Below are 13715 nucleotides of genomic sequence, written 5' to 3'. Positions count from 1 at the left end.
CTAATAGAGCCGGGCGATAGGGCAATACTCACTACTGATAGTAAACAAAGCTTGAAAGCAGTAGTAGCTTGCAAGGTAGCCAAGAGCGCTTTAGCTGTTCATGAGTACATACACTTTAACACTCAGGGGGGTATAGATCAAGTGTGCTCCAATCGTCTTGCATAGGAACCAACCAGTAGATCGTGCAGACGGTGAGAACCTATCACTCTTCGAATTTGCCTTCGTACCTCTAATAAGCACCAAGCAGTTTAAGATAGAGCTGCCGAAAGAAGAGCGGATGCTATGGAAGTGAATTCATACTTACCAGAGGCAGTGGAGACCTTTCAGTATTGGGCTCATGCCGGAGAAGGCAACCGATGACACCCAAGCATGGCTTAAACTCACTGAGCAGGATACTCAAGGAGTTGACTTAGAGGAGCTGAAAGCCATGGCATATTATGCGGCATGGCCGGTACAAGCTCATATAGAAGGGTGAAAGGTGTCTAACAATTTGGACTTAACATACACACAGAAGGAAACCTCCAAGCTAGAAGAGTGGATCGACTCTCCGCGGGGTTAGGGTGATGATAGTAAATACTACATTGTAGAGAAGAAGGTAACCCTTAAGATTAATGGAGGTACAGTGGTAGCTGCCATACAAACCATAAGTCAAACCAGAAAAGGATTGGTCATACAGGAAGCATGGGAGAAAGAGGAAGAGGCGGGTTCCAAGGTAATGTCACAATCCTCAAAGAAGTCATGCCAGCTATACGGATGAACAAGCTCGGGGGAGCTGAGAAGCCCCAACACAAAAGGACTCAACTTACGATCGAAGCTATTCATATGTATTTGATAGAGGACTCGCGGGACTGTGTCGCACGGAGCTCTTGCAGGGGCTTTCAAGGGACAAAGACAAAGTCAAGGAAAGAAAAGCACTCATCCTTTAGTGGAGTGGCGCAAGAGGAAGAGCGGGTGCTGTGGATATGACTCGTATGTAATTGAGCGTTGAAGTAGATACGCTCATGTGAGATAAATCTATGCTGCTCCACCACGCGAGAAACAACCACTGGAATCTGGAATTTCTCAGATATTTTGATAAAGGCGGAATCGCCCAGTTAAAGAATACCTTCCAAAAGGCTGCCAGCTTGTAAATGAAGCGAGGGGTCCCGAGTTTACTTGAATCTTATAATATAATTATCAATATCAGAGGAAAGCTGGCTAGGGAAGAGGTGCATCTCTGCTTTTAAATCATTATATTGTAGGGCAATGGATTTTGCACTATTCCAATCCACATCCTTCTGCAGTAAACGTCTATTGATACAGCCCCAAAGGGTAGAAATCAATCGATCTGTTCTAAGATGGGGGATGCGGCTCTTGAATCGCAAACGCATGAATCTTTAATGAAAAGGTCCTTGCTCCCGTAAACTACTGACAGGGTAGTTCGTTATTTAATAACAGGGACGTCATTCTTCTTAGTCAAAAGAGGCGACCATACTTACAGTCCAAGCGAAACGAAACTGCTTCCCATCGAGGACACGCAGGAGGGTGTTATTGGAAGAAGCAATTCCGGCCTGACCAACATCAGAGCGTAAACTGTCATCCTCCACTAAATGAAATTCATCGAACAACCAGATATCATAATTCTCGTGTGCGCCGGTAAAGTCATTCCTTTCTTGTGGAGAGGCATGGTAAATGTTAAGAACCTAATTAAGAAGTTCGAAAATGAGTGTTTTTTGCGTACTAGGATCACCGTCAATCAGCAGCTGTTTTGTTTTGATAGGACGACACCGAGGATAAGATTCAAAGAGAACCAGTCCAATAATAAACACTTTTCGCGCAAAGACTCGATGCTATACTACTAGGGAAATCCTGCAGCTGAGAGGTAGCTCACGAATCTGTCGTATAAACTGTTCTCTTGCTCTTTGACAACAAGGAGGTCCTCATAGATAGACTTAAGGTTGCTATGGGATGTAAACACTCTTTTGACGAGGTCAGCATCGGTATAGACCTGCTCCCATGAATCGAGGCTTTTGAGCTTAGCAATGAGGTGCTGATGTCTATCGGGCATCTTCTTATGGAGATCACTAGCCCGTATAGATTCGCTCATAGTAGAAACTGTATTATGGCGCCATGTGTAAGGAGTGCGGTCCTCCTTCATTATGTACTTACAGATAGTAACCCATGCCCTATGGAAAGAGACATGAAGCAGGGCTCCGTCGAACTCAGGGAAAAGCTTCCGAAATGTTATCGGTGCACTAATCTTATGTAGGCCTTGATAAAGTAGAATACCAACGTTCAAGTGGTGGCCATGGACGCTGGCTGTGACCCTCTTGAGCTACAATGATACTGATGCATTGGGGAATAGTTTCAGTTATCCTACTTACGATGACCGAGGCAGTGATAGCAGACCTCTCTGAGGTGGCATCGGCTCTTGAGAGTTTGAGTAGAATATATTTCTTGTAGTTATGATGTAGCTTAGAAGGAACGGGAGGTTAGCTTGTATTCATGATATCGGAAAGAGAAAATATAATGCCAATGCCTAGATGGCGGTAAAAGGGGCCAAATATACCGAAAAAGAAAAACGAATAATTGATAACCATTAATGACTAGTGGAGGAGATATAGTAATCCCTTCGGGTACTTAGCTACTGTTTGCTTAGCTCTGATACATACTATTTCTCTACTCAAAAATGATATCTGTGATTATTATAAGATTTCATTTAAAAGTGAAAAGAGACTAGCATAAGTGAAAGAAAGAAATCCAGGTCAGAATTAAGGTATTGTTGCCATAGAAGAGCAAGTAGAAAGGGATGCTTCAAGTCTAGGTCAGAATTAAGGCTTAATTGGTACTCCTGAATAACCACTGGGGAACACAGGACTCATACAAACCCTGCCTTTAAGAATAAGAGTTTACTTACCGGTAGTGAACTAAAGAATGGAACCGGATCCGAGCCTGTTGCAAGTGGGTCTGTGTTGCCAGCTTCAGGGCTTGTTTCAAGAAGTGTTTACTTACTTTGTGGGGCAGGGTTCGTATTAGAATGTCACTACTAAGTGGAAGAATAGGGTAGCTCCCACTCATTCAATTATTTAGTATATGCTTGTCGACTTGGCCCAGTGACTTGGCACCTACTTGCTATGTGTTTTCAGAATGAAGTTATAGGATCGGAGGCAGAAGAGAAAGATAGTACTTGCCAAGGTATAAATTCCCCGATGCTCAAGTATCTAGTATACAGGTCGATATCAAGTATCTGGTACATAAGGGTCAAAATTCCCCATAGTACTAAGTGAATTCTTTGCCAGTAGTTTAGAGTTAATAGTTGCATTCTTTCTTGCTCCCTTGCTTTCGCTGTAAGATACCTGAGACTTTGCTTTCCAACCGAGTTTAGAATTAATCTGAAATTGCTAACATTAAGTAAAAGAGTATTAGTCGGATTAGTATAAGTAAAAGTAGGAATACCGGAGTGGAAGACCCCTTCTTATAACTTAACTGAATTATGCTCCATTCTTTGTACCACAACAAGCAACGGGTGCAAAGGTCTTCCTCGACCTCAAAAGTAAGAGCACCCCGACAATAGATTCTAAACTAGCAGACTCCGGAGCACCCCCAAGAGACTCTATTGAAACACTGATATGCTAGAAACTCCATTGAAACACTGATATGCTTTCTTGATCTTTATAATAAGATGTAAGATGAAACAGGACCAGATTAGTTTGTTGCCAGAGGAGAGGGAATAGAAGTAGTGCGAGTTAGGTCTACGAGATCATCAACTGGAGCAGGACATTCTCCACGACACCACGCTTCAAAACCACGACAGAGGTAAGTAACAAACCATAGGCATAGAGCTAAATCACCAACCTAGTAGTACAAGTACTCAGTCTCTCTCACCAACCCATAGGCTCCTTCGCGAGTGCGCACCGATACTATAACTTATGATTTAGATACGGATATCTAAGATGAAACTATAACATAACTTTCATTTCGAACAGCATTTCCTCGAATAACGGATTCTGTTGCGAGAATGCACATCGCTGCTAAGTGATTCTCTAATTACCGGTTTCCATACAATACCACAGCTTGCTGCTGACTCTCTTGATGGCATTAATTAGGGGCACAGGACAGATATAGTAGTGAAGCTCTTGCTCTTGAAACTGACTCTCAACTTGATTTCCTTCCCGCTGCAGATCCGGATAAAGCTTATTCGGGAGCTCCCAAAGCGGCTTCTCCTGCTTCGGCTTCTGTATCAAAGCCTTCTTTCTATTACTATCTTGACTATATTCTATCTTCACCACCCCTATCTTTCCTTAAAGATCGGAAGCAAGATCAGATACAACATCAAAGTCAAGTAGAAAGCCCCCATTATTAATGGTCCTGTGTTAACCTGTTTTCGACCTAAGGTTAACTTCACTGAACTGGTTGTTGCTAAGGTGAACTCGGAGTTAAGACCACAGAGTTATATAGTATAGTAGTTATCAGAGAAGAAGACGAAGCCAGTTTTCCCTGCCCTCTCAGGCTCCTCTAAGAATTGAGTTGACTTGCCGCTTCCAGTGCTTTCAGCAGAAGAAAAAGAAGCATGCATTTTAGTAACAGTCATTTTAGTGACATCTGCTTGGCCGTTTCGAACGGAGGGTAGGCGAGAAAGATAACGAAGTGTTGACATACTGTTTCTCTTAATGCGTAGGTGTGGTAACCTTTCTGTTTCTTACTATTCTAAAGTATTTGACTCAACAAGGAGAGTTCGAGCATTGTCTGCACTTGTCTGATTGGCTTTCCCGACTCGATAATAAGCTGTTATAGCAGCAGTGGATTCCAAGTCTTGATCTTCCGCCACAGATGGTTAATTCTTCTGTTTCTTTTCTTCTGTTTGAGCCTTAATACCGATCCGTGGGCTTCTCTCTACGACAAAGAGCTCCGGCGGGGCAGGACAATATTCGTTACTAACAAGAGGTCGACCACTACAAGGCAAGGGTAACGGGAAAGTCAAGCCAACAAATACTTTCTATTAAGTCGACAACTCCAATAGCATTAGCATTAGAAGATGAGCATTCGGCTTCGGGGACTCCACCTGGTTGGTAAGCAGGACAATATGGTAATTGTCTAAGACAAACGGATTCCACTAGGGATGAAACGGAAACTAAAGCATTCTGTTGAAACTGCTTCCTCGCCAGATCTTGCTTATGAAAACAGGTTTTTCTCCTTACTTAGTTGCGGCTACGTTGCTTGCCTACTTTCTATGTGTTTGTAGCCTTCCCTCTTTTGCTTCAAACTATTCCTTTGCTTTATAGGCGGGTGGGGGCGAGAGAGATTCAATAACTTTAGTTGCGAGTGCAAGAGAGAAAATGCATTCTCAACTTTAAGTGTAAGTGGTCCAAGTGTCAATTGAAGTAAACCAGAGCAGATGCTGTTCCGTTTTCATTTACTTACATAAGAATAAGAATAATAAGGATCCTGACTCAGGAGATAGTAAGCGCGGGAAGGGCCAAGCAACTGAGCCTAATTCTGTTAATAGTAGCCATAGGTCAGAGCCAACACTTTCTTAGTTTACAGAGCCAGAGTATAGGCCCTTATTGTAAGGCTGAGTGAAATCTATTATTCTCATTCTTTGTTGACTGAAGATCAAATCCACTGGTGCCTAGTAGGGGTGCCTAGCCTTAGGGGTCTCATAAGACAGAAAGAAAGAAATCCACTCTCAAGTGGGCAAGTAGGATCGAGTTAGTTCGGGTCTGTAGTTGTTGACAGAGCCGAGCCAGTAGTTGTAGTCCCGGGGATAAGAGATATGGTATAAGAGATATGGTATAAGAGATATAGGAGCTAGTAGCCGAGGTTCACTCATCGGTCAGAGCCGCCAAGACACTGCTAATGTGTCGCGGAGGAAGCTTATAAACTGTGTTCGGCATCCAAGGCTTCAACCCAGTAGTCCAAGAACCAAGCCAGTGCCACTGAGACTAATGGTAGATAGTATCGGACTGTTGCTAGGTTATCAGAATCCAACCAGTCAATCTCAGTATCGGAATTGAACTAGTGGGTATAAGCCTTAGGGAAAGAACGGAGCTGCCTAAGATCGGACCGAAACCAGTGAATCCAAGACTGATATTAGTGCATCTAAGACTAAAACAAGTGAGTCGCAGAACGGAGCTAGTGGTAGTAAGCCTGTAGCTAAGGTATCTAACTACTAACAATCAGACTAAAACAAGTGAGTGGAAGACTTCGGCCGGGTAGGCTCGGCCTGAAAGTGAGGGCAGCGAGTCAGTATAGGTCAAAGAGGGGAGCTAGTAAGTAAGGGAATTGACCTAGCAACTATCGGAATGAACCCAGTGAGGAACAGCCTCAACCAAGTGCCACTCAGGATGGAGCTAGTCAGTGCAAGACTCAAACCTGTGCTGGGCAGACTGATTCTTAAAAGGGGCTAATTGCGGTAAATACAAATACTATGGAATGGGGGGCCAAGCAACTTCTAATGACCAAGCAACGGCGAAAGACGGCCAAGACACTACTAATGTGGCGCGGCAGCAAGTAACGCCAAGCAACTACTAACGTTGCGCGGCAGGGCCGCTCCACTCTTTTTATTACAATCTATGTTTTCAGCGGTAGGAGCCTGAGCTAAACGGCAGCGAGTTCAAGCGGTAAATACTACTATATTCAATAAAGAAGGGAAGGGGCCAATTGCGGTAAGTGACCCATGCCTGGATGCTAAGCTGCGGCAAGTGTGATAAGAATTAGAATGAATAGTGGAATAGTGGTCAGTGAGTTCCTGTGTTCGCCACCGATTCCCAGATGCTATAGTAGTGTCTTGTCCAGTTGCTTGGCCCTTTTCTTGTTCTCCTTACTTTATACTTAACCGACGCAGCACGCAATGGCTAACTCTCTAACGCTCACAAATGCACTTAGGCGAAAGAAGCAGCTGCTATTTACTTTAACTCGACTTCGAGCTACTTGTACAGAATTAATACGAGTGGAGTTCGTTCCTTCTTGTGTTGTCGATGAAAAAGGCAATGACATTCTTCAAGTTTTGAGTGAGGGGAGAAGAATATCAGAAGGAGAAGAAGTTGTATCAAGAGAAGATGCGGAATAAGGAGTCAGAACAGTATTATATGCCGAGGGGGGAAAGGGAAATTTATGAAAAGTTGTAACATCGTATAGATTAGGTGCGGTAATATTACTTACTTAAAGAATTGGGCAATAAAGAATTTCAGAATGATACTCTAATGTCAGAATTAAAGAATCAAGAAAATACTTGAGTTTAGTCCACTTATTTCAATAACAACTAGTCAAAAAGTATAGATTTTGAGTTACCGAGGGAAAGTCTTGTTGCGAAGGTTTAAGTGCTTTTGCCTTCTTGTCTTTCAGTTCTTGCAAAGAAGCAGAATAAGGGTTAGAAGCTAGACCTTCAGCCGGGGAAGAGAGCGATGTTGGCGACTCGAGAGGTTAAGGTTCTTGATTGGCCTTCTTGCCTTGTTGACTTTGTTGATTATGTCCTTCTTCAGCTTGACTTGTAAATCCGCCTTCTTGCCTTACTTTACTTCTTGGATTATTACCCTTTCTTCATGTGCGCACTGAATACTTGTATCTTGGGGTGGGAGTGTTGTCACTCAATTATGAAATAATCGACTAAAGCGTTAGGAATGAATTGGCAATGAAATAATTATTGTTCAGAAGCAGAGTAAGCAGATAGAGCAGCAGAGTAAGCAGCAAACATAAATGAAAGTGACGTGCGAGTTGAATCGAAGTGTTGGGCTTGTGTTGCTTGTGTATAAGTAAGAAATATCAGTTCGCCGAAGTTGAATCCGGTTGTCGACCAGAGAATGAATCAACGGTTAAGGTTCAAAAGTCAGCGGGAAGCAGGACAATCAGTCTAATTTACTATTAAGAAGAAGAATGAAAGCGCGGTCCAAAAGTGAAGTGTCAATGAGGATGCTTCGGGTGCAAAAGTCATCGTATATGGGATCGAAGGCAATATATAAGTCGCTAACTACAAAACAAGGTGAAGTTGAAAAAGCACCATATCGCTGCTCGTTGATGTTAAGCTCGTTGAGTTTCATGTATAAGATTGTAAAGAAGAGAGGGAGATTCCAGCCATTCTGAAAGTTAAGGCAAGACGTCGTGCATCAATGTAAGTGAGTGACTCAAGAAAGCGTGAAGCTCGAAAGATCCAATTCATCTTTTACTCGGCGTTAGAAACAAGTGCATCAGTGAGCTGCTCACAAACAACAAGTCCTTATTTCATTCATTCGTTGGACTATAGTTTCAATGATTGATTAGCTATCTTTTTTGTTTCCTGTGGATTAGAGAAATCAGTCTGTCTTCTTAAGCCTTTTAACCTAAACCGAGTTGCTTGCAACATTTGAGGAGAGCTTTTCTCATAGAAAGAAAAAGAAAATATAGTAAAATGAAAGAAGAAAGTCAAATTGCACACTCCTTGGCTAGTAGTTACTTGTTTGGTTGTTTGCTTGTTTCTAGCCTTGCTCATGTGCCATTGTTTGTTCCCTTGCTTAATGAAGAAAATCATCTGGCAGCCTTACCTTTGACTATTGTACTGTACATTCTTGCCCTGTATAGCTCCATCCTTTGACTCCTTAGCTGCAGTCCCATACTAACTAGCTTCAGCCTGTAACTAGCTTGTTTCGTTCTGTCACTCGGGTCGGTCTGAGATGCACTAATATCAGGCTCGGAAGGCGGTGTTGCATTCTTACAGTCAGGCGCCTTTGGCCTTCTCTCATTCTTGCTAGCACTGCTTTGGTTCACCAAGGAACTACTAGACGCCAAGCAACTACGTAAGTAGTTGTGCGGCAGTTGTGACTAGTCCTGTGTTCGCTGTCGCGTCAGCGAGTTAAATAGCGGCAGGAGCGGTTCAACGCATGGGCATTTCCCTTCCCACACCTATACCAGACTTGAGATCTTACGTTTGATACCTGCATTTGGCTCCCGAACACATAGTCAGTAGGAAAGCGACTACTAAAGTCATGAACTACCCCTATTTACCTATCCTCTGGCTACAGCCAAGCCCATTCTGGTTTACTATATAAGGAGAGTGAAAGTGATCCTATGCTTTCTTATACTGTGTCTGTACTGAGTGGGTACATTAGAAATCAAACGAGTTTTTCACATATTTGAAGATTTGTGATTTAACTACTCGCTTCACCACCCTATGCCTCTGTCCTATCTGTCCTATATGAGTAGGTGTGTTTCCTCTGCCTTTCCTTTGTCCTAGGTCGATGCACTTATCTATACTGACTAATTGAATGAAAGAAACTCATACGAGCAACCCTACCACTGACAGAATCAACCCAGCAGCAAAGCCTTTATCTTCTTCCTCGAACAGGCAAGCAAAAGAATAGAGCTAGGTTAACTTGTTTCATCCCGAGTTGAACAGTTGTAGCTTGGCCCCGGGTTCTTCAGCGCCCAGCCCTTGAACATGAGTGAAATGCCTAGAAATCGGACTCATAGCCTTTACTCAGAGAATGTCCTTCTTCAGCGCACTTCAGTTCCTTAGAGTATACTTCTTGTCGAGGTCTAGTATAAAGGTGTGGTGTTGTAGAAAGTCAGTAAGCTGCTAGCGTAAAGTCAACCAGAGAAAGATCTTCAGCAAGATCCGGTGAGTAAGGTGCCATATTCCGGCTTTCTTCATAAAGAAGGAAGGATCATCTCATTCTTTCTGTTGCTTCTCTGTTTTTTCTAGTTTCATCGTCAAAAGAATCAGAATCATAAGTTGCAGATGGAAAGTCGACTCACGAATCTGCAGTTATAGCAGTGTCTTTACTCTTTGATATACCTAGTGCTCTGAAACAAACGGAACTAATTGAATGAAAAAGGTGATCGAGCTCCCGTTAGCCCCCAAAGAAAGAGACTTATTCACTTACCGCTACAGAAGGAATTATCCCACCCTTACCTTGATATTGAAACGGATCCAGATCCTGCTCTTGCAGATTAAGCGGATGAAACAGGAACAGGAACTATCCGACTCCAAACTCGTACCCTCACTCCCATACCGCCGCAAGCCCCAAGTCAAAGGAATAGAAAAGAAAGCAGTAACGCTCGCTATGCTCAAGAAGCACGTATTCATTGCCTGAGGTGAACGGACGCTTAAGGAAAGGCTACTAGAAACTCGAATGTTGTTTCTATATCCCTATTCTGTACAGTCTCCGTTCTTTAGAAACGAAATGCACTAGTCCAATCACATGGTTAGTGGTCGTAGGAATCTCTCTTCTAAGGAGAAATAAATGGTTATGAACTGCCAAGGTACATCACCCAAAAACCGGACTCGTTAATAACTCTAACTCACTTATAAATTGAGTGGCTAACGCGCTTAATGAAACTAAGCTTGTTTGGGACAAGAAGTGGAACAAGGCGTCGCAGCGGGACAACACCTTTCTACTTGACTTGAACGATACTTTCTATCCTTGCTTATTCATTGCTTGTTTCGTACACTAGCTTGTTCTCACTGTTTATACTATAATCTAGAATGTCGGCACCTTTCCCCTATCTATACATACTATCGAGCTGGGCCAGCATTTGTCGAGTTTGTTGCATTAATAACTATCGAGCTGGGCATTAGTTTTGTTTGTTGCATTAATAATTTCACTGACACATACTATAATTTGGGAACTGAGAATGGAACTGCTTCCAAAACCCGTACACTTGTTAGCGCTGTTCCCGCAGCTTGGTCGAACTCCCTATAGAGCTATAGTCACTCTCTTGCGCCATCCATTGCGAGTTAAGTTGTTTGTTTACTTGCTTCAGAAGTATTAAGAATTGAGTGAAAATATTTGTATTAAGAATTGAGTGCCTCTGTTATAGAGGGGAGTTACTTCACTTGACCACTTGCACTCTTGCGCTAAGGCGAGTTGGATGACGTTAAGTTAGTTCTTTCACTCTGATAGGCACTGTTGGGCCAGTAACGTAATCAAGGAATATGCACCTATAATAAACTAAGTAACGTAATTAAAGGAATATGCACCTCTCCAATAAACTAAGAAAATATATACGTACTACTCCACTAAGAAAAGAAATACGTAAACGAAATCCACTCAGGACTCTGAGGCAGAGGCACCGCTATACCTATTGAGAAGTCCAAGTGTGTTAGTGTGTGCGCTTACTAGTTGACTTGTTCTGTAGCTTGTGGCAACCAATCATAAGGACTCACCACTTATTTGTAGTTGAGTTCGCTTTCGCCGACAAACTAACTAGGCTTTCAGCACCTTGCTTGTGCGTTAGTCCGGGCTCACTTAGAATCAAGTAACTAAACCACTGCTTCCTCTAAGCTCTGAAACTGCTAACCCGCTCAAGTAAGCTCACGTTAACCCCGAACGATCTACTACAAGGAAAGCCCATAAGTATACAAAGTACTTAGCGCATCTGTAATCTCAAGTATTATTGATAGTATTATTTCGTTCCCGCTCCGTCTCTACACCAGAGCAGAGGGCGTTAAGCGCATTCCTTTAGCAAGCACTAGGCCCCGGTAGGAAGTTACGAATCCACTAGACAAACCGATTTGGAGCCCATAAAGAGTGTTAGCGCGTTGCTTTAAGAATTGAGGCAGACGAGCACTTTCTACAAATGACATTCAGGACAGAGGCAGTAGTTGCACAGCTTATTAAAGTACAGAGGCATAGGCAACACAGAGCACAGCTTATTAAAGTACATAGGCATAGGCACCGCACCGAAGTCACTGTTTATACTTGCGTCTTGCTTGAATCATGGAATTTAGTTAACTACGGAGTATAGAATGAAATAACAACACTATAGCCTGGCTTGGCTTCCTTTAATCACAGGCGTCGGCATACTCACTTAACTGAACGGAATAGAATAAACCATATATATCAATTATAAACAACACTGTCTTGTATCAATTATAAACAACACTGTCTTGCTTCGTATCGGGATTCTTTGAGTATATCTTAAATACGTGGCTTAGGAGAGCTCCTTACTACTCGTTTTGTTATCCCTTTCAGAATTGGACACTAGATGTGGGCATTGCCATAAGAAAGCTAGTAAGCGTCCGGTGTGGAACTAGTACTATGGCACTATTCCTTTAACAAGGCTTGCTCCCTTGCTGGTTCTCTTGCCTTTGTTGTGAACTAATTAATAAACACCTCAGCTCGCTCTTTCACTTATTAACACACTCCACTTCTTTACCTCCGGAACTTATTAATACACTCCACTTCTTGCCTTAACCGAGATTATGGTCCAACTCAATAAGCTAAGTAAAGAATACGAGTTCTAGAGGAGAAGCCCCTGAGAGTCTGTTTGAATGGAATCCGCAACGTCAAATAGTTGCGCGTTAACGAGTTATTATAGCTAACGGACTTAACGCAGGCTTAACTCAAAAGCAAACTTGTTGACTTTCATCTTCCCTTAGGGCTGAGGACGGTCTCATGATGTGCCTATTCTATTCCGAAAGAGTTTGATAGCTGCCCTGCCAATTAAGAATCATCTGCTCGTGGCAATCAACACTTGCTTTGGCAATAAACACTTGCTTTAATAAGATCATTTTTCATTCAAGTAGAGTTCGGGTTGCGTGCTTGGCTTGAATCTTTGTTGTCTACGCGAGATCATAAACTGGATAAACACTAAGGATCTGGAGTTGGAGTTGGAGTTAAGGAGGCAAGATACTATACAGGAGAAAGGTAATCTCAAGTTCTTTAAGTATATAGTCGGTGTTATGATTCCATAGTCAGCAACAAGCAGGAATTCAATCAGTGGCACGTATAAGTTGAGTTCGGTGCTCTAGCTCCTTCCCTTGTCTACGATATAGGTGATTGTGTTGCAGTAAGCAAAGCAGGTGTAGCGATTAAGTGGGAAGCTGAAAACACCTAAGTCAATCAGTAGAGTTGTACGAAGCCTTAGAAGCTGCTGTGAAAGTCTCGTATGCCTTTGTTCCATTCTGATAGTTAGCTGTGAAGGTCTTCTTTTCTTACTCAATGGATTGGATCAGGGCCCTAGGACCAAAGCCTTGTTAACACTGTGAAATTCCTTGAGAGAAGAGGTAGGGCTAGGGAGGAGCTAAAGAGTCAGATAAGGTAGCTGCGGGCTCCTAGTTGATAGTTGCATTATTTTCAGTAGCCATATAAAGCTGCCCTTAGTTACGAGTGAAAGGTGGCTAGTTGAACTAAAGACTTGAGGTAAGCTGTTTAAGACCGAGAAGTGATATAGGTAGTAAGATTGAGAGTTATTAGTAGCAGACTCAAACAAAAACCGGTGTCAACAATACCAGGGTGAATTCTTCTGTTTCCAATTCACTCCTGACGCTCGACGACAAACAAAGCACTTGTGGAGACTTTCCTTATAGAGAAGTAACGCCGCAGACAACTAGTAGGGTATATAGAAGCGAGTTGGGTATCAAGAACGTAGCTACATAAAGAGTATGGAATAAAGAATAAATAGGGAGTAGTTGGTTCTCTCTTTCTAAACGTTTTCCTCATATAAAGAGAAAGAATTCATTGATTGTTTAGAATGACACTAGAAGTGGGTTAGTTACCCTAATATACAGCTCTTTAAACATGAAACTAAGAAGTCGGAATCACACTAAAACATAATTATTAGCGGTAGTGGGCGGTAGTGGTCTCGATGACATGACACGGCGCAAGAAACAAGTAAATGCCCCTAAACTACTAGGAATCAGTTCTCCAAACCTAGACAAAACTAGTCCAAGGTCAGAAACAGAAGAATTAGCCAGCTATTGAGATAGAATAGATAACAAACCTGTGAAACTGAAAGATTGCAGCTACTCACTCCTTGTGTAC

Source organism: Musa acuminata, unplaced genomic scaffold, assembly GCF_036884655.1.
Source record: "Musa acuminata AAA Group cultivar baxijiao unplaced genomic scaffold, Cavendish_Baxijiao_AAA HiC_scaffold_515, whole genome shotgun sequence".
NCBI lineage: Eukaryota > Viridiplantae > Streptophyta > Magnoliopsida > Zingiberales > Musaceae > Musa > Musa acuminata.
The sequence above is the reverse complement of the archived record's forward strand: the minus strand, read 5'-3'. Positions refer to the sequence as shown.